The sequence below is a fragment of the Cydia fagiglandana genome, chromosome Z, assembly GCF_963556715.1.
Source record: "Cydia fagiglandana chromosome Z, ilCydFagi1.1, whole genome shotgun sequence".
NCBI classification, from domain to species: domain Eukaryota; kingdom Metazoa; phylum Arthropoda; class Insecta; order Lepidoptera; family Tortricidae; genus Cydia; species Cydia fagiglandana.
In genome coordinates this window covers 18,234,619-18,255,242 of record NC_085959.1, presented here as the reverse complement: position 1 = coordinate 18,255,242, position 20,624 = coordinate 18,234,619, and positions in this window count along the sequence as shown.

Here is a 20,624-nt window from a genome sequence, read left to right as displayed (position 1 = left end):
TGCATATAATACCCACTAGTTCAGAGATACAAATCGCCCGGCCATTCCTATATAAACCCGCGCCATTTGTAGCATATTCAGAGAACTCAGAGAGCTTAACTCTATCACTTGCCTGAACACTCTCCAGTAAATAAACTCAGACATATGTGTTTTTATTTCACACAACACATATTCCGGTAAATGGAGGTATAGCGGACTTCGAGACAGCACGGCGGCCAGCGCGTTCCAGCGGCGAGTTTCTACGCTTCACCCAACGAACCCCTCATCACGAAAAGTTACAGTCTACACTCCACAGTTTGGTCCTTTTGAAGCCGGATGAAGATAGAAAAACGTACGCGCTGAGTTTCAAGCGACATAGCTTAACTCAGACATCAAGAAAGAAACACGTACGCGCTGAGTTTGAAGCGACATTGCTTAACTCAGACGGCAAGAAAGAAACAAGTACGCGCTGAGTTTTAAGCGAACGTTGCTTGACTCAGATGGCAAGACAGAATAAAGGACGCGCTGGGCCTAGAGGTTCGCTTCGGCTCAGACCCAACCCCAATACCTTTCCGTACCCATTTACCGGCTTGCCGGTCGGACCGTGCAGCGTGTAGGTCGTCCTCCGCTCACGTGTCCTGGCAACTTTCGTTGCATGTGTCACATGGTTGATACCCACACACTGCTTTCGAACGTTCTAGGCATTGCACTTTGCCATTGCGGGAGATTCAGTGCCACGAGGGATCCACGCTACGCTTAGGGCCTGACGTTACGCTCGGTAACGGTCAGTCATAGATATAGGCAGGTCAAGTTAGGGACCCCCGCGTGTGTTAAGTGAAGTGAAGTGGTTCCAGCCAGAAAGATGTCCGAAAAGGAAGCAAGGAGCCTACGACCACGCACCAAGGGCCCGCCTGCGCCCGCAGCCAACATGGACACCCCTACCCCCTCGTCCGGTAAGACTACGTCCGGCGAGACAAATACGTGGAGCAAGGGCACCAGTGGCAACCCGAATACTACCGGTGGAAACGAGTCGGTACACTCGGAAACGTTAAATGCCACGGTAGTAAATCGTAGTAGATTAGGTACGCTAGTGAATAAAGACATCGATGCGCCGCCATCGCCGTCGCGGGCGCCGTCTAATCGCGATTCGCATAGGAGTCGCAAATCGGTTAGGGAACGCGATAATCAATTGGCCGTGCTAATGGCCGAGCTCGAGGTTCGTAAAGCCCGTCTAGCCGTTGCTAAGACAGAGTCCGACACTGCAAATGTACGGCTGCAGATTGCGCAATTGAAGGCGCAGTCTGTCGGCAGCAGTGACGCGACCGTCGAAGCTACTAAGACAAAGTCCGACACTGCAAATTTACGGCTGCAGGTTGCGCAACTGAAGGCGCAGTCTGTCGGCAGCAGTGACGCGACCGTCGAAGAACGGACTAGAAGTTGGGTAGAACGACAAGCTAGGTTACAGCACGAGATCGCAAAGGAAAACGTTAAAATCCCGCCGCCGAAAGAGACCGCGCAAACGCATCCGCCGCCGCGTGCAGCCGTCGATCGGGCTAGCAGACCACCCCCGCGCATTGTAGAGGTACCGCACGGTACCTACGCGCCAATGTACCATAAACCGCCGGAATTACCTGCATTCGGCGGAGATATCTCCGAATGGATATCATTTAGGGCAGAGTTCGAAGATACGTCGCCCATGTTTAGTGCCGTCAATAACGTCAGTCGGATTAGGCGCGCACTTAAGGGCGAAGCTCGGACGGCCGTAAAATCAATAATGTACACGGTTCAGGATCCGTACGAGATAATGGAAGCGTTGGAACGGCAGTTCGGCGACCCTGAGGAGATTGTTCTTACGGAAATTCATAACGTTAAACGCATGCCGCGTTTATCCGAAGACAATTCGAATATAACCTCATTCGCCGCGCATGTAGCGAATGCCGTCGCCACCATTAGATCCTTGCGTCAAGAGAAATACTTGCACGCGCCTGAGCTCGTGAATAAAATCGTGGATAAGTTGAATCTGATAGTGCGCTATGAATGGGCCAAATACAGGCAGTCTAACGTAGAATCACCCGGGTTAGTTGCGATATCCGAGTTTCTTAACGAAATTAGCACTGCGGCCAAGCGCGTAAACCGACATAAGCCGTCTAACAGGTCACGGAATGCAGTGAGCGCGGTTTCCTCTGTGCGCGAACCGAGCAGATCGAGCCAAGCTCTCTCTGGGTCGCGCGCCCCCGCGTTCTACCGTGACACGTCTGACGAATCACGGAGTGCAGTGAGTGCGGTTTCCTCTGTGCGCGAACCTAGAAGATCGAGCCAAGCTCTCTCTGGGTCTCGCGCCCCCGAATTCTACCGTGATACGTCTAGTAGATCGCGAAGTGAACGAAGCGCGGTTTCCTCTGTGCGCGGGCCCAGTCGATCGAGCAGCGCTCTCACTGGGTCCCGCGCCCCCGCGTCCTTTCGCGACTATAGTTCGGATTCGGAGTCAGATTCCCGCGAATCATACACACGTGATACGAGAAATAGATCGCGTTCTAATAAATCGACTATAGCTCAAGTAAAGCACCGCGATGGTAATTTAAAGAAAAAGCCAGCGTCAACCAGAGCTCAGCCTAGGCAGCAGACATCGTCTGTCTCTGTCTCGCGCGATGCGTGCGCCATATGTAAGAACGGCAAAGAACACAAAGTTAGTGAGTGTTTGAAATTTCTAGCCGCGACTATATCTAAGCGATGGGACTTGGCAAAGGGTGCTAAATTGTGCTGTAGATGTTTAGGTGCGAGTCACCCTAAGCCTTATGGGTGCCAATATGTCGCGTGTGGCATGAATCAGTGCGAAGCCGGACATAATAAACTATTACACGGTCGAAACGCGGCCGCGTCCGCGAACGGTAATAGAGTCCCGGCGGCACCTGCAGTACTCAATGTTAGACTGCCGCAGACGTGTCACAAAGTCATGCCTGTAGAGGTGTCGGAACCGTTAGGTACCGTCCAAACCCTCGCGCCACTTGACGAAGGCGCGACAATGACTTTGACGCTACACGAAACTGCGGACAGAATCGCGCCCGCGGTACAATTGGTTGGGCACGCAAAGCCTAATACCGCGGACGACGAGGCCTTACAACTTGTGAAACGGCATTCTGAGGTAGAATCATTAGGCGTTTTGCAAAAATTACCTCTGGCCGACCCCGAACAACGTGCGCTAGATTTACTAGAAGCCACCTGCGAAAAGATACCGGGGGAGCAAAGGTATCGCTCGGGCTTACTTTGGCGGTCAAATGACGAGAAACTCCCCAATAACCAAGCGCAAGCATTGCAACGGCCGTACAGTCTAGAACGAAAGCTAGACCACGATGCGAAACTTAAAGCCGAATATGCAAAGTGTGTGTTGCTTGACAAAGGTTACGCGGAGAAAATAGACTCGCCACCGCCCCCCGAGGCACCCCGGACGTGGCCTCTGGCGCATTTCCCAACTTTTCACCCGCAACGCGGCAAAATGCGATTAGTTTGGGACACGGCCGCCACAGCTTGCGAACGTTCGCTTAACAGCGCGCTGTTGGCTGGCCCCGACCTGTTAAAGTCACTTTTTGGCGTATTAATGCGCTTCCGCGAAAGTAAAATCGCGGTGTTAGCCGACGTCAAACAGATGTTTTTACAGATCGAAATAACAGAGCAAGATCGCGATATGTTACGTTTCGTTTGGCGGACAGGGATCGATTGGGACAGGCCTATATCCGTCTCACTCGCACCCGCGTGGCGATCGTTCATTGATAATGTACGGTTAGTTCGCGCCACCGCTGGTAGTCTGGTTGCCGCCGAGGTTTTCAAAGCCGTATTGCTCGCTAAGAAAACGTAAAGAAACTGCATGAAGGTGACGTAGTAACGAGGAACGTGGCCCAGAGGCGTAATCGCCCAGCTATATCCTGGCCTGGATGGCCATTGTTCGCACACGCGCAGGTGACGTCCGCCGCCCAGTTTCCAGACTCATCCCCATTTACTCCGCGCATGAAGACGGTGTTAACACACGTGGGGGAGACTGTCGTAAATAGCTATTAGGGTCATGCATGTGTTAGATTAGTCTTTACGTTTAGGTTGCTATTTTTACTTTTGTATATCATGTTTTACTTTGTGCTCACATATTATGTCAAATGAATTGCGTGGAATGTTTTATATCTAGTTATAAGTCTAGGATTCATGCTCCTTTCATACGTGCTTAATATTGTATCTATTTATAAGTCTAGGATTCGTGCTCCTTTCATACGTGCTTATAATTAACGAGATTGACAGAAATAAATAAAACTCACTCTGCATATAATACCCACTAGTTCAGAGATCAAATCGCCCGGCCATTCCTATATAAACCCGCGCCATTTGTAGCATATTCAGAGAACTCAGAGAGCTTAACTCTATCACTTGCCTGAACACTCTCCAGTAAATAAACTCAGACATATGTGTTTTTATTTCACACAACACATATTCCGGTAAATGGAGGTATAGCGGACTTCGAGACAGCACGGCGGCCAGCGCGTTCCAGCGGCGAGTTTCTACGCTTCACCCAACGAACCCCTCATCACGAAAAGTTACAGTCTACACTCCACACCATGAATACAGGTAATTAATTATAAGTTAACCAGAGCAAAAATGAGTAGGCACTTTCCGGTGTAAAGTTAACTTACTGTCGTTAAAATAAACATTTACCAAAATAAATAAAAAAATTGCTACCTATTTCAATTAGATAGATATCTAAAACTATACATTTGTCATACATAATAAATATTACATGTTTAATTAAAGAAATTCAATAGTAGGTAGGTACCTACTACGTAGCTTGTAACTATCGTAAAAATTGACAGCGCGTCGCGCGGTGACGTGCGTACGTGAGCGCGTGTGGCAACCAACTGGCTTGCTTTTCTACCGTGAACGGGAGCAGATTCGTAGGTATAAATCCGAGCTCGCGCAGAGAGTTCCATAGGCCTGGCGGGGGCGCGTACCAGGGCTATAACCGCCAAAATCGAAGTTCGCAAATTGCGGGTATTTTTCTCTGTCACTCTAATTACGCCTTCATTGGAGTAAAATAGAAAGATCCCCGCAATTTGCGAATTTCTGTTTTCGCGGTAGCCCCTCAGTTCATACTGGTACTGGTGGTTACCTTCATAGGTATCGCGGCTGCTCGCTTCGTTGCCTAAACACGGTACTCAGCAAGCTTCGTTGCCTAAACACGGTACTCGACTGAAAAGCTCTCTATTATATCACGATTGTATAAAATACTATTTTGGGGCATCTTTTTAGGGTTCCGTACCCAAAGGGTAAAACGGGACCCTATTACTAAGACTTCGCTGTCCGTCCGTCCGTCCGTCCGTCCGTCCGTCTGTCACCAGGCTGTATCTCACGAACCGTGATAGCTAGACAGTTGAAATTTTCACAGATGATGTATTTCTGTTGCCGCTATAACAACAAATACTAAAAACAGAATAAAATAAAGATTTAAGTGGGGCTCCCATACAACAAACGTAATTTTTGACCAAAGTTAAGCAACGTCGGGCGGGGTCAGTACTTGGATGGGTGACCGTTTTTTTTTTGCATTATGGTACGGAACCCTTCGTGCGCGAGTCCGACTCGCACTTGCCCGGTTTTGACCAAAGTTAAGCAACGTCGGGCGTGGTCAGTAGGTTCACTAGGTTCTTGGATGGGTGACCGTTTTCTTTTAACTCTCCAATTCAATTTATTTCACAATAACAATCTAAATAACAAATAAATTATAATTTTCAATACAATATGAACATAAAACTACTAACTAATCTAGCTTACTGACTAACTTATACTAAAACTAAACTAAACCACGAATTAAATATAAAAGTTTTCTTTTTGCATTTTTTTCCGGTTTTTTTTTTGCTTTATGGTACGGAACCCTTCGTACGCGAGTCCGACTCGCACTTGCCCGGTTTTTTTCACGTTAACGAGCAAACTAAAGGTCTGCATGAGGATTAATTTCCTGACACGACACGCTACTAATAATATATTTTTCACCACACCAGCTCGGAAAGGCTTACTTTGCACTTCAAACACTGATAGCAAAGTTGCATTTTATTCACATGTGAGGCAAAGTAATCAAATGCAAATTTTGAGTGGTTTTCTTATGTTTGCTGGTAGAATTGACTTTTAAATGATAAATATTTAAAAACATACATTTGGATTTGATTTGATTTGATTTTGTTTCGCTTCGGTTTGGTGTGGTGAAAAATTTTGTGTTTCACTCGGGGGCAAATTTTGTTTAACCCTCGTGCTTTGAAACCCTCGCAACGCTCAAGATTCCATTTTTCAAACCACTCGCTACGCTCGTGGTTCAATTTTGGAATCTTTCGCTGGCTCGGGTATCAATATTAGCACGAGCGGTTAAACAACAACTTTGCCCCCTTGTAAAACAAATAACTATTGAAAACATCTTATTCATATATATGGTACAAAAACAAGTCAAAAAACAATAAATAAAAATAACCATTGAAATACATAGGCACAATAATAATATATCGATACGTGTTAGCTATTGAAAGACGAAATGATTACTCACTAAGTACGACACGACATTTCCGTAAAAGTGCCACTAAAGTTCCAATTCCAATTTTCCTGCCTTCTTCGTAATAATTTACAATAGATAGACAATTTTAGCTTTCACATCCGGTATAGGCGACAGGCTGTCTGCTGGCATCCATGAAAAACGTCATAATTCCAAAGCGAGCTAGTAATATTGTCATCTTAAAACATCGTTTAATACCAGGTTGAATATAGAAAATGAACTTTATTTTTAAGTTTCTAAGAGCGCCTCCGATGCAAAGTATAATTTGGTAGAGAGTTAATTTATGGCGATAAGGCACGCTGCCGCCGGGGCGGACGGTAGCGCTTCGAATGTCACACATCATTAATTTGCCCCATCGACGGGATTTTTGGGAGACTGCCCAAATGAAAGACCGATGGGCCAGTTTAGTCCTGTTGCAATTTTTTTTCGTTCTTATAGGGACCGGAATCGGGTAGCATTAAAGGTTTTTTTTTATGTCCTGGATGCCAACTTTTTAGTTAAATGTAACACTTTACACTCTCGCGTTTTGTACACATATTTAATTACACAAACGGGTCTACCGCGATATAATTTCATTGTTTTTACCTTTAATTCCGACGTTTCAGCTGAGTTGCACCAGCTGTGGTCACGGAAAGACTGACGTCCCAACAAATGTCAATGAAGATATTAATAAAACACCACTAAACTACCCGAAAATAGTTTATAAAAATGTTCGGGGTAGATAAAGAAATTGCTGCTACCCGTTAAAGTTTAAGTAATGTTTATTATCCACGGATACGAGTACGAGTCCGGGTCCGGGTCCCAGTCCAAGTCAAAACCGAAATTCGAAATCACCAAACGTGTACTATGCGTCGTTGAAGAGTTCTGTTCTGTTCTGATCATCATCAGCAGTTCCACTTCATCAAATGCGACAGTTTTTAGGGTTCCGAACCTCAAAAGGAAAAAACGGAACCCTTATAGGATCACTCGTGCGTCTGTCTGTCTGTCTGTCCGTCTGTCACAGCCGATTTTCTCCGGAACTACTGGACCAATTAAGTTGAAATTTGGTACACATATGTAAGTTTGTGACCCAAATACGGACATGTAACGTAAACAAATGAATTTTAAACATAGGGGCCACGTTTGGGGGGTAGGTGAGAAAATTAAAAAATAAAATTTTTCAAACTATATCATGTTACATATCAAATGAAAGAGCTTATTATAAGGATCTCAAATATATTTTTTTTTATAATTTTCGAATAAACAGTTTAGAAGTAATTCAAGAAAATAGGCAAAAAATGACCATTCCCCCCCCCCTTATTTCCGAAACTACTAGGTCTAAAATTTTGAAAAAAATACATAAAATAGGTCTATACCTATAGATGACAGGAAAACCTATTAGAAATGTACAGTCAAGCATGAGTCGGACTTAATTACTTAGTTTTTGATCCGACCCCTACGGATTTTTTAAAGAGATTTCACTCACGTTTCACATAAGAAATACATTGTTAAAAAGGTTTACTAATGTGTTGCAGAATGATTTTTGACATAGGGGAGAGCGGGGTTAAACGTGCCGGAGGTAAGTTGATCCGATGGGAATAGGAACGCAAGTAAACCATGGAGCGATTCGTATGATGTTTGTCGCGTGAAGTCAGACCACTATGAGGTTGCAGGAGCCGTTTTCGTTGCTTTCATTATAGTAGAATAGTAGTTATGGAAAATAAATCAAAAACGAGGGCATAACGAACCCCACGGATAATCACATTTTTGCTTTGGATTTTTTTTGCTATCTGTTGATAGTACACAACAAATTATCATATATTTCGACGAACTGCAAAATACTCTTTTAGCGTGTGTGAACTGAGATTTAAATATTTGACGGATAAGTTATAAATTTTAGTAACGGAACAACCCGCCCCATAGCGGGGTTAGTTGTTCCGTTCCGACCTATCTCATAAAAAAAATTCTGGTAAAAAAACTGTTTAACGATGCACAAAATAATATCGCTACTCAGAAACGCAAATAATCATTATTTAATATAGCGCAACCCACATATCTTATTCACACTGTTTTCATAGATCAAATTTGTATTTTATGAAAATCGGCTCGTTTAACCCCGCTCTCCCCTATTTTTGTATTGCATAATTGCATAAGGCACTGGTCCCACCACGAGCTAGTAAGCTATGAGCTATCGGCTATAAACACGAACAAAAGATAAGCACTCCCGTGTAAATAAAAGAGACACGGCGATATTTATAGCTCACCGCTGGGCGAGTAACTATAAATATCGCCGTGTCTCTTTTATTTACACGGGAGTGCTTATCTTTTGTTCGTGTTTATAGCCGATAGCTCATAGCTTACTAGCTCGCGGTGGGACCAGTGCCTAATGTTACTTGGCAGAAATGTCGTTTGGCAGAATTACCTTTCCCATGTATCATTTAGCATACAATCATTTCGCAGAGTTGTAAAATCCAGAACCATATTTTGGCATACTGTTGATGATCATAATAGTCTTTTAAACGAGTTCGCAGATAAATGTATTGCATAATATTTAGGTAGCATAAAGTTATCAAAATGCTTTAAAGTTAATCAGATAACCTAACCTAACCTACTTTTCTGGTGGCCGTTCGTTTTGTATGAGGTCGCAGTTCTAACCTAACCTAACCCATTTTTCTGGGAGCCGTTCGTTTTATACAGGAGGCCGCAGTTACAACCTAACATAATCTTCTATCTGGCACAGGTTCAATTTTGTTTGGGGGTCACATATCTTACATAACGTAATCCACTTTTCTGCAAGTAGAAAAACATTATGCCATAACGAAAGTATGCTGCAGGATGATTATGGTACATAAAATAATGCTAAACCAAAGTCAGCAAAAGTAATCTTCTGCTAAATAATATGCTGCAAAATGTATTGTATGCTTAGTAATAATAATCATCATCATCATCATCTCAGCCATAAGACGTCCACTGCTGAACATAGGCCTCCCCCTTGGACCTCCATACGTGCCGGTTGGAAGCGACCCGCATCCAGCGTCTTCCGGCGACCTTAACAAGATCGTCTGTCCATCTTGTGGGTGGACGTCCTACGCTGCGCTTGCTAGTCCGTGGTCTCCACTCGAGCACTTTTCGACCCCATCGGCCATCTTCTCTGCGTGCAATGTGGCCTGCCCATTGCCACTTCAGCTTGCTAATCCGGTGGGCTATGTCGGTGACTTTAGTTCGTCTACGGATCTCCTCATTTCTGATTCGATCACGTAGAGAAACTCCGAGCATAGCCCTCTCCATAGCTCGTTGAGCGACTTTGAGTTTTGAGATGAGGCCGATAGTGAAAGACCACGTTTCGGAGCCGTAAGTCATCACTGGTAACACACATTGATTAAAGACTTTCGTCTTGAGGCACTGAGGTATGTCGGACGAAAAGACATTACGTAGTTTCCCGAACGCTGCCCAACCGAGTTGGATTCGGCGGTTGACCTCTTTCTCGAAGTTGGACCTACCTAATTGGACTACTTGTCCTAGGTCAACAACTTCGAGTACCGAGTTCCCAACAGAGACTGGGATGGGCACAACATTGGCATTTGACATAAGTTTCGTCTTGTCCATGTTCATTTTCAAGCCCACCCGTTGTGAAACTCGGTTGAGGTCATCGAGCATCATGCTGAGTTCCTCCATCGACTTTGCCATGACTACGATATCGTCGGCAAACCGAAGGTGAGTGATGTATTCGCCGTTGATGTTGATGCCAAGTCCTTCCCATTCCAGGAGCTTGAAGGCGTCTTCCATTACGGCAGTAAACAGTTTCGGAGAGATAACGTCTCCCTGCCTTACGCCTCTTCGCAATGGAATCGCCCTCGTGCTCTGCTCCTGTACTCGGACCGACATGGTGGCGTTACTATACAAACACTTCAACACTTCTATGTACCGATAGTCAATATGGCATCGCTGAAGAGACTCAAGCACCGCCCATGTTTCCACCGAATCGAAGGCTTTCTCATAGTCCACAAACGCTAAGCATAATGGCAAGTTATACTCTTCGGTCTTCTGTATAACTTGCCGCAGCGTATGGATGTGGTCTATGGTACTATAGCCTTTTCGGAAACCGGCTTGTTCGGGAGGCTGGAAGTCATCAAGTCTGTGTTCGAGACGGTTCGTGATGACCCTTGAAAACAGCTTATAGACATGGCTCAGAAGCGTGATGGGTCTGTAATTCTTCAATAGGTTGTTATCACCTTTTTTGAAGAACAGCACCACCTCGCCTCTATTCCATGTTTCAGGCGTTATGCCCTCGGACAAGACGGAATTAAAGAGCTTCTGGAGGACTTTAAGTACCGGTGTTCCACCCGCTCTCAGAAGCTCTGAAGTGATTCCGTCTTTGCCCGGCGCCTTGTTGTTCTTAAGATGCTTCAGGGCCATCCTAATCTCGTACAGACTGATGTCCGGGATATCTTCGGTATAATGTCGGGACAGCTTGGCTCTTGGATCTCCTACCAAGCTGTCAACGGGCTTTGCGATCGAAGTGTATAACTGTCCATAAAACCTCTCGATCTCACCTAAAACCTCCGCTTTGCTCGACGCTATGCTGCCATCTTCCCGTTTCAACTTTGTCAGCTGGCTTTGCCCAATAGACTTGTCCTTTGCGAACACTTTGGAGCCTTGGTTTCGCTCAATAGTCTCTTTAATACGGTTAGTATTAAAGAGACGCAGGTCATGTCGCAAGGACTTAGATATACGTCTATTGAGCTGCCTATATGACTCCGCGTCATCGGGAGACTGCAACTGTAGCGAGCGTCGTTCAGCCATGAGGTTTAAGGTTTGCTCGGTCAATTTCTGAGGTCTATCTTTACGGCGGGGTCTAAAAAACTTAGACCCTACTGTGTGGACAGTTTCCACTAGCCCGTCGTTGATTTCGTCCACTGAAGCCAAGTTCTCTAGGCAAGCAAAGCGGTTAGAGAGCTCGAGTTGAAAGCTTTCGGGGTTTTGAACATGGGCTCGAGTAGGTCGGAGCGTAGACTTCATCAGGCTGGACCTTTCAAGTTTAATATTGATATTCAGTGTGCCTCTTACGATTCGGTGATCACTACCGGTCTTTACCCTGTTGATCACAGAGACATCACTGAATCTGAATATCCGTTTCTTGTCGGTCATGATGAAGTCTATCTCGTTTCTCGTGGAACCGTCAGGACTCATCCAGGTCCATTTCCTGTGAGGCGGCTTCGGGAAGAAAGAGTTCATCATGAAGAGTAATAATAATGCAAAGTAATATTTATACCTAATTATCATTCTACTAAAAGTGTTTCTGCGATACATGTTATGCGAAGTGTATTTCTGACAAACTATTATGCCAGAAGAGGGGAACCCTGTTAAAAATTGTGTAATATACGGAACCCTTGCAACTAGGGTGACCAGATACAAATTTGAAAAGTCCTGACAAAATTCCTGATTTTCGGCCGAAATTCCTGAGCTGTCGCGGTCGCGGCGGGTGGCGAGGTGGCGGGCGGCGGGGGGGGGGGGGGGGGGGGGTGCATTGGCATGCCGCGCGGCGCACCGTTAGTCCAGTTTCTACGTTATAACAGTGCGCGTGTCGTGTCCTTAACATGGCGTCTAGTAGCAAACGCCCGAGACTATGTACTTTTACGGATGTTTTACGAATTAAATATCTGTTACTGTACTGTATACCATTTTATTGTTTTGTTTGTTTGTCCTTCGGGAAACGGAAATGCCAAAATTCCTGACATTTCCCTTTTCCGGCCGCATTCCTGACATATGCCTAAAATTCCTGACATGTCACGAAAATTCCTGACGTCTGGTCACCCTACTTGCAACGCGAGTCCGACTCGCACTTGGCCGGTTTTAATGTAAATGCTTGATTTTATGATGAAAATACAGAAAATTCTATACGTATGCCTTTAATATTTGAGGAGTTCCCTCGAGTCCTTATGCATCCCCCGGCATGCGTCGAGGCCTCCCGAGTGCGCCGGAGTGGCGCCGGGACGACGGGGGAGAACTCGTGCACACTAGTCACTAATCCCTTGTGATAGAGTACACGCAGCGGCATGCCGCGGCATCCCCAGACCTGCGCCAAAGTGCTCCCTGGTGCGCCAGCCGCCAGCGCTCGGGCTAACGGGCGCTCGTTCGGATTTTACCTCGCCGATGTGCGCTGCGCGGCGTAAGTCCTCCTCGGTGATCTGCGCTGCGCTCCGGCGGTTTGCGCTGGCCTTAACGTAATTAATGAATGGCGCCTTTAGTGTTACTATTGCTTGGAACTGCTAAAATTATAAATAAAGATAAGCATATTAATACAAACTTCAGTGACTTAGAGCCGATACAGACGGACTACAACCCGACTGCAACTTGTATGGGAACTGCACGCCGACTGCACGCCAATTGCAACGTCGGTGTGCAGTTCAACAAAATGACCCAGAACCTTGGCAGTACCTAGCGGAACTCAGGTTTGGTGCAACAAAGGCAAAATTATGTTTTGGTCATCCGACTCATCTTGATGAGCACTTAGGAGAGTTGTGCCCAAGATAGAACTGAAACTAAACCCTGGCAGTACCTAGTGGAGCTCGGGTTTTATACAACATAGGCACACGCAGTTTTGGTCATGCAACTCGTCTTGATGAGTACTTAGAAAAGTAGTACCCAAGATAGAGCTGATGCTGAACCCTGGCTGTACCTAGTGGAACTCAGGCTTGGTGCAACAGAGGCACACGCTGTTTTGGACATCCGACTCATCTTAATGAGCACTTAGGAGAGTAGTACCCAAGATAAAGCTGATGCTGAACCCTGGCTGTACCTAGTCACCTAGTGGAACTCAGGTTTGGTGCAACATAGACACACGCTGTTTTGGTCATTCGACACATCTTGATGAGCACTTGGGAGAGCAGTAGGTAGTAGGTACCCAAGATAGAGCTGATGCTAAACCCTCGCAGTACCTAGTGGAACTATTTGATTTGTGTGTATTTATGTGCCGAGCAGCGTGAGTACCACCAGTAGGTTCAGTTCAGACGGGATAGTTTGTCGCTCAATTGTGTGGTGTGGCGCAAAAATCAATTCAAGGACATTGACGCGCTGACCCATTGGGTCACCCAACATTATGTAGGAAAGCCAGTTGGCTTCCTTACAAAAAGCTGGGCGACCATGTAGCTTGTAATTAAGCGTTTATGAAATTGTATATTACGTGTGGATGATATTGGCAATTTGATTTTGTCGTCTGGACGTTTTTAATGGACAAAGTAAAAACTGTAACAGACAGGCGTAGGTAGGTACCGGACAGCGACCGGGGTCCAGTTAGTATATTTCTTTCTTGCTCTTATAGTTGCGTCCTTAGCGGACTTATCACGTACCCACTCGATCGAACATGAAACAAGCGTCAGATTGGATCAAAGTTTAGGTACACGGAAGGGAGGCGGCATTCGCACTATTTCCCCTCTGCCGAAGTACAAGATTAGCGCGTCAATTTAATCTAGCGCGGGTAATAAAACTAGTTGCACTTGGATTTTTCACTAGACCGAGTCCAGACGCGCGTGTCAGATTTACTTTAATATTATCGTTGATAAAATAGGAAATAAGGATGTAAGGCAGTATTTAATTAAGACTAGTTAATTATTGTTCAAAGTAATGTATTTATTATAGCGACAACTACAAGGTTTAGAATATGAAAAATGGTAGACATTATTTAAGTAATATATTTATATAAGCAGATTGTAAGTAAAAGTATATTGTAGATTTACGGAACAATTAATCGGCTTTATTATCACATCATTCACAAAAATATTATTTTATGCGTAATAAATATTGGTGGCTTAATAGTTAGTACTGGCTACCTTAACGTACACACTTGGCATAGTTTAAAATAGTAATAAAGATCGAGCAATAAGCCACATGATGTATTACACCGTAATCAGTTGGAATATACGTTACATAGTAACTATTAAAAACTCATGAAAAGGGTTATATTCACATTAAAGATTGTAACGTACATACCATCAGACTATAACACAAAGAAAACATACAGAAATTTATAACAAGTCATAAAATCACAATTAAATAAAATTGACACTTAACTTCGTTCGTCGTCGTAGCTCTCCAACTGAGAAGTGACCCACAACTGTCAGACACCCGCTTATATTCGATTAGACTTCACCCCTTCTACCACTTCTTGGTGGGAATAACAAGTAAGATGTTTCCTGCACATCCGGTTATTATAATAATTCAATTCAACAAATGTATTTGCTGCATTTAGTTTAATTTATTATAGAATAATTAACGCAAACTAATACAAATTTAATATCATGGCTTATTATTATAAAATACTTTATTTACCTTACTTATGTTCTGACAGTTATGGTCAAGAAATATATATGGAGGGTAGTTGTGTTATTGAACAGCAGTTCTAACTTATTATTTCGATATAAGTACGTATTAGCTTAGCAAAAGTGAACCATCTCGTAAAAATGTAAGTGTGATCTTTGTTTTTATACTACGTATCTCACACGGCCATACTGACCGGTGCTTCGTTCTCGAAGTACCTTATTTCTATATTTATTATTATTTATTTTTTATATTAAACTTAGTATATGCAATTACTATTTTTTATTAGTCAGATACTATATCACATATCACATTAATCAAGTGAGAGCTCGAAGGCTCGGCAGCAATTATCCTACTTACAATCACCATACTACTGTTTCACTTATCACATCAAGTGAGCCTCAGTAGCATGTATCACCCTAGGTTGGCTACTGGTCCACTTATAACATCAAGTGGGGCACACAGGCTCTGCAGCAGGTCCCTATATTGCTACTTTTTCACTTACATCAAGCGAGAGCTCGCAGGCTCGGCAGCAATTATCCTACTTACAATCACCATGCTACGGGCACTTATCACATCAAGTCAGCCTCGGTAGCATGTATCGCCCTGAATTGGCTACTGGTCCACCTATAACATCAAGTGGGGCACACAGGCTCTGCAGCAGGTCCCTATATTGCTACTTTTTCACTTACATCAAGCGAGAGCTCGCAGGCTCGGCAGCAATTATCCTACTTACAATCACCATGCTACGGGCACTTATCACATCAAGTCAGCCTCGGTAGCATGTATCGCCCTGAGTTGGCTACTGGTCCACCTATAACATCAAGTGGGGCACACAGGCTCTGCAGCAGGTCCCTATATTGCTACTTTTTCACTTACATCAAGCGAGAGCTCGCAGGCTCGGCAGCAATTATTAATCGGTTATTATTTTGTCAAATAAGCTTTTTAACTACACTGGAATGATGTACACTGGAAGTTCTCAATCGATCGATAATCAACTCATGTCTCATTCACATAAGTAAACTTTATAAACTTTTCTTTTTTTTTCTTTTTTTTTTTTAATACATAAATTACCTTAAGTATATAAAACTTCTTAATCCTAATAATTCTATAAATTAACCTGAATCGTTTAACAGAAATAAACATTTATCATTTTTTTTCGTTCTTTTTTTTTTCTTTTTTTTTTTTCATTCCATTAGAACTTCCTACGTTGGGCACTCCCATGAATTATATAAACCTAATGTAACAGAATTTTAAACTCCGTTCGGCCATCCCACAAAACAACTATTTTAAAAGTCAGTGATCAGTATTATCTATAATGTATTCAATATGTATAGATCTATCTTTTATTTAGCTGAAGCTTCGGTGGCAAAATAAAAATGTGGTTACAAATAATAGGCAACGTATTTCTTTTTATGAAATGGTATTTTGGAGCTTCCATCGTAACTGTCCTTAAACCGCAGGAGATAACGCGATATTCTTCTAGTTGAATCTTAACTTATCGTACAAAGGCGGATTCATCTTACAAAAGTTGTTCTCTAGGATGGGTCTAGGATGTTTTGGGCTTCTGGGTAGGACACAATTAATTCGAAGACATATTATTTATATCAGTCATGCTTCATTATGGCAATAGGTTAGGTATAAATAAAAATAAAAATTGATGTTTGCTAAATACTATAGAATCAGGATTATACGATTCGTTTTATTCCTGAACAGCTCACTCATAGCAACAAGTGGCACCAAAAGGTTAATTCACCTATCTACCTTCCACTTGGCTTTATCAGTATTCCGGTGGTCTTATGTTTTCTTGTATGTACCAAAATTAAAACAAACATTAAAATGAACCAGAAGATCATAGGTACAAAATTGCCATTGTTATAGGCATTTTATTACCGCAGCATATTTAATTACCGCCAGACCAGGTAAATGGTGGTACATATACCCAAGGGCTTATGCGAGTTTACTACGAGAACTGGTAAAGTATATAACAGTTTAAAATATCGTATATACATGGTGTTCACAAGGAATGCGAAAGACCTTAACCACGCATTTCTGAGGTCAAAAGAGAGAAAATAATGTAATATGTGTATATGTCAATTTCGCCCAAAAAAAAAAAATTTTTTTTAATGTACTTGTACATTAAAAAGTATATGTTATTAGTAAACATGTCACTTAAAATGCATTTTTACAAAATTTTTTTTTCGTAAATCATAGTTGTTGCGAAGTGTTACTTGTTACTTTTTGACATCTATCGATAAGGATATTTAGACTACGTCCCATAGTAGTAACATCGTCATCAAAAAGAAAATTTCAAAAAGGTTTAAAGGACTTTGTCTCTAAATATAATCAGGAATACGCTGCTAAAACTATTCGGCCCCCTCATGTTACACCGTGTATATATTTTTTATATTCCTTACAGGTAGGGTTGCCAACCGTACTATATTATATCGTATTGTACTATATTTTGGCTCTTTGTACTATATACTTTTGGAAAAATATATAGTACGCTAAAATACTATATTTCCGATAAAAAGTATATTACACTCATGTTTAGTATTTTATCTAAAAGTACTATTTTTTTTTTTGAAATGTACTATATTTTTGATGCCTTATTCTGGAAAATACTATATTCCACCAAAAAAAAGTTGGCAACCCAGTTACAGGTCACCTAGATGAATGGTCCTAAAGGAATACGTTTACTTTGTACACATTTATTGTACTCTATGTTGTATATTTACCCCTTTTTTTTTGTAAAGTATTTTTATTACCAAGAGAATATGTGCTTTTTATTTACTGACTAATTTGCATGTGCAAAAATCTTTCAACTTCACGGTTTCAAAACATAATTTACTAACACGGGACTTGAATTACCTCTGATTACCACAAGAACAATACTGACTAGTCTACTATTTTGTATGACGTAATTGTCTAAGGTTGTCACTGAGATATCCTTTTTTTTTTATAGTCATTTAATATCCATCAATCAGTAAATTTATCAAATTGGAAGCATACTTTCAAAAACGCTTTTATGCCAAACGCGTATTACTATCTGTACACAGAACTCGCAATAAGCACTGTAGGTGCAAAATTGTAAATAGCCGTTATTACTATTTATGAAAGTATCACGACTACCACCGACTGTTTTAATATCGATAAGCTTACGAGGGGCTTGTAACTGAAAACCAAAAGCGTGTTGACTTTATCCTTTACAGTTTTAAAACGACCTGACAGTTTAATATTGTTTACTGTTTTATACTTATTGAAATAGTTCCTTGATAAGATCCTGATCGGTGAGATAGAATCTTTAAGATATGTGCCTTCGATATCAGACTATTGAACCTAAGTAACTGGTGTTATATAAATATTTATTCGTATCAATCGTAACAAAAATAAGAAATAATGTGACTAAAAAAATTCAAAGGACGTATAAGGGTATTTCCACTTAACTGTATACCGTTAACGGCCGGTTAGGAAAAGTCACAAATCTGACGACAAATATCATAACCGCGACAATTAAATTAAGTATCAAATTCGTAACTAAACCGACAGCTGAACCTGACTTGATAAACGTACCTAACTTAAGACACGCGGTAAGTTACAATTAAAATGCCCATTGTTATTAACCGCCTAAAATTTCCAACGTAGTCTTTAATGCAGACCTCAAAATCTTATAATGAGATTCGAGTTGTAGCTAACTGATCACGATTAAAATATTTATCCAGGCCATAAATAACGTTATTCCAACGTTTGGAAACTTATTCAAACCAAACTGCTTTTCTAAAATCCAATTTCACAAATAGCTTCTTTTTTTTATTATTATTCGATTCAGTCATTAACTAAGTCGTCATCTAGAATAGTATAGATTAGAAAATATTTATTTATGCGTCATTATGGTTACATAACAGGTTATGAAAAGGACAGACGTTTACGTTTATCTAACTCTGTAACTATTCGATGTGATTCGATATCTAAACATACCTATACAGTCCTATTTTTAAGTGTAACCAAATTTTAACATACCAGAAACAACATCATTCATCAGTCATCCTTCCAGACAGGCGCCACTCCGCAGCGTCTCACAGGTGCGGCAGTTTCTGTTTTGCGAAGTACTTTTGAGCTGCTTGCTGCGGTTCTCCATAAAAAGCATCATGCTTAGTATACCAAATATCTTGTTTCACCTGGGGTTTTCACTGAAAGTGAAACACCAGTGTCCTTGTGTCCAGGATAGCGCGGCTTACAGTGTCTGTTTGGAGTTGGATGGCGTCCCGCTGTTGACTAGCATAAGCAGTCCTTATACTCGTACTGCTCCTGAAACATTAGTTTTGTAGGCATAGAATGTGTGTAATATCATCCCACTTCTGATGTCAGATTTACTTTAATATTATCGTTGATAAAATAGGAAATAAGGATGTAAGGCAGTATTTAATTAAGACTAGTTAATTATTGTTCAAAGTAATGTATTTATTATAGCGACAACTACAAGGTTTAGAATATGAAAAATGGTAGACATTATTTAAGTAATATATTTATATAAGCAGATTGTAAGTAAAAGTATATTGTAGATTTACGGAACAATTAATCGGCTTTATTATCACATCATTCACAAAAATATTATTTTATGCGTAATAAATATTGGTGGCTTAATAGTTAGTACTGGCTACCTTAACGTACACACTTGGCATAGTTTAAAATAGTAATAAAGATCGAGCAATAAGCCACATGATGTATTACACCGTAATCAGTTGGAATATACGTTACATAGTAACTATTAAAAACTCATGAAAAGGGTTATATTCACATTAAAGATTGTAACGTACATACCATCAGACTATAACACAAAGAAAACATACAGAAATTTATAACAAGTCATAAAATCACAATTAAATAAAATTGACACTTAACTTCGTTCGTCGTCGTAGCTCTCCAACTGAGAAGTGACCCACAACTGTCAGACACCCGCTTATATTCGATTAGACTTCACCCCTTCTACCACTTCTTGGTGGGAATAACAAGTAAGATGTTTCCTGCACATCCGGTTATTATAATAATTCAATTCAACAAATGTATTTGCTGCATTTAGTTTAATTTATTATAGAATAATTAACGCAAACTAATACAAATTTAATATCATGGCTTATTATTATAAAATACTTTATTTACCTTACTTATGTTCTGACAGTTATGGTCAAGAAATATATATGGAGGGTAGTTGTGTTATTGAACAGCAGTTCTAACTTATTATTTCGATATAAGTACGTATTAGCTTAGCAAAAGTGAACCATCTCGTAAAAATGTAAGTGTGATCTTTGTTTTTATACTACGTATCTCACACGCGCGTGAACACTGCTGCACAAAAATGCCTGTTTGCTCGGTTTTTTGTTATAAAAAGAGGTCGGGGACATCAAATTTACAAAAAGAAAGTGTTACATTTCACATGTAATAAATTTTTTACATATCATACGTTAAATTACATTTAAATACAATTATTATATTTTAGTCTCAAGTAATTGTTGGATTTATCGATTTTGCTCGCTCAGTACAAATTGCGGATCGGTCGAGCGACAAATCCGACTTCTCATCTCTCAGAGTACAATGACATACTTCAGCGAAAATGTGTTAGTGTGCGTGTTGTGACACTAGTCACTCGTCCGTACACAAAAAGAGATCGAGGTTTGCAAGATTTGTCTTTGACGTGTGTCATTTTCTATGTATTTGTGTCGTCATTACAGATTGGATTTTGTATGTAAGTGTGTGAGAACTGCGACTGTGTGCACCTTTC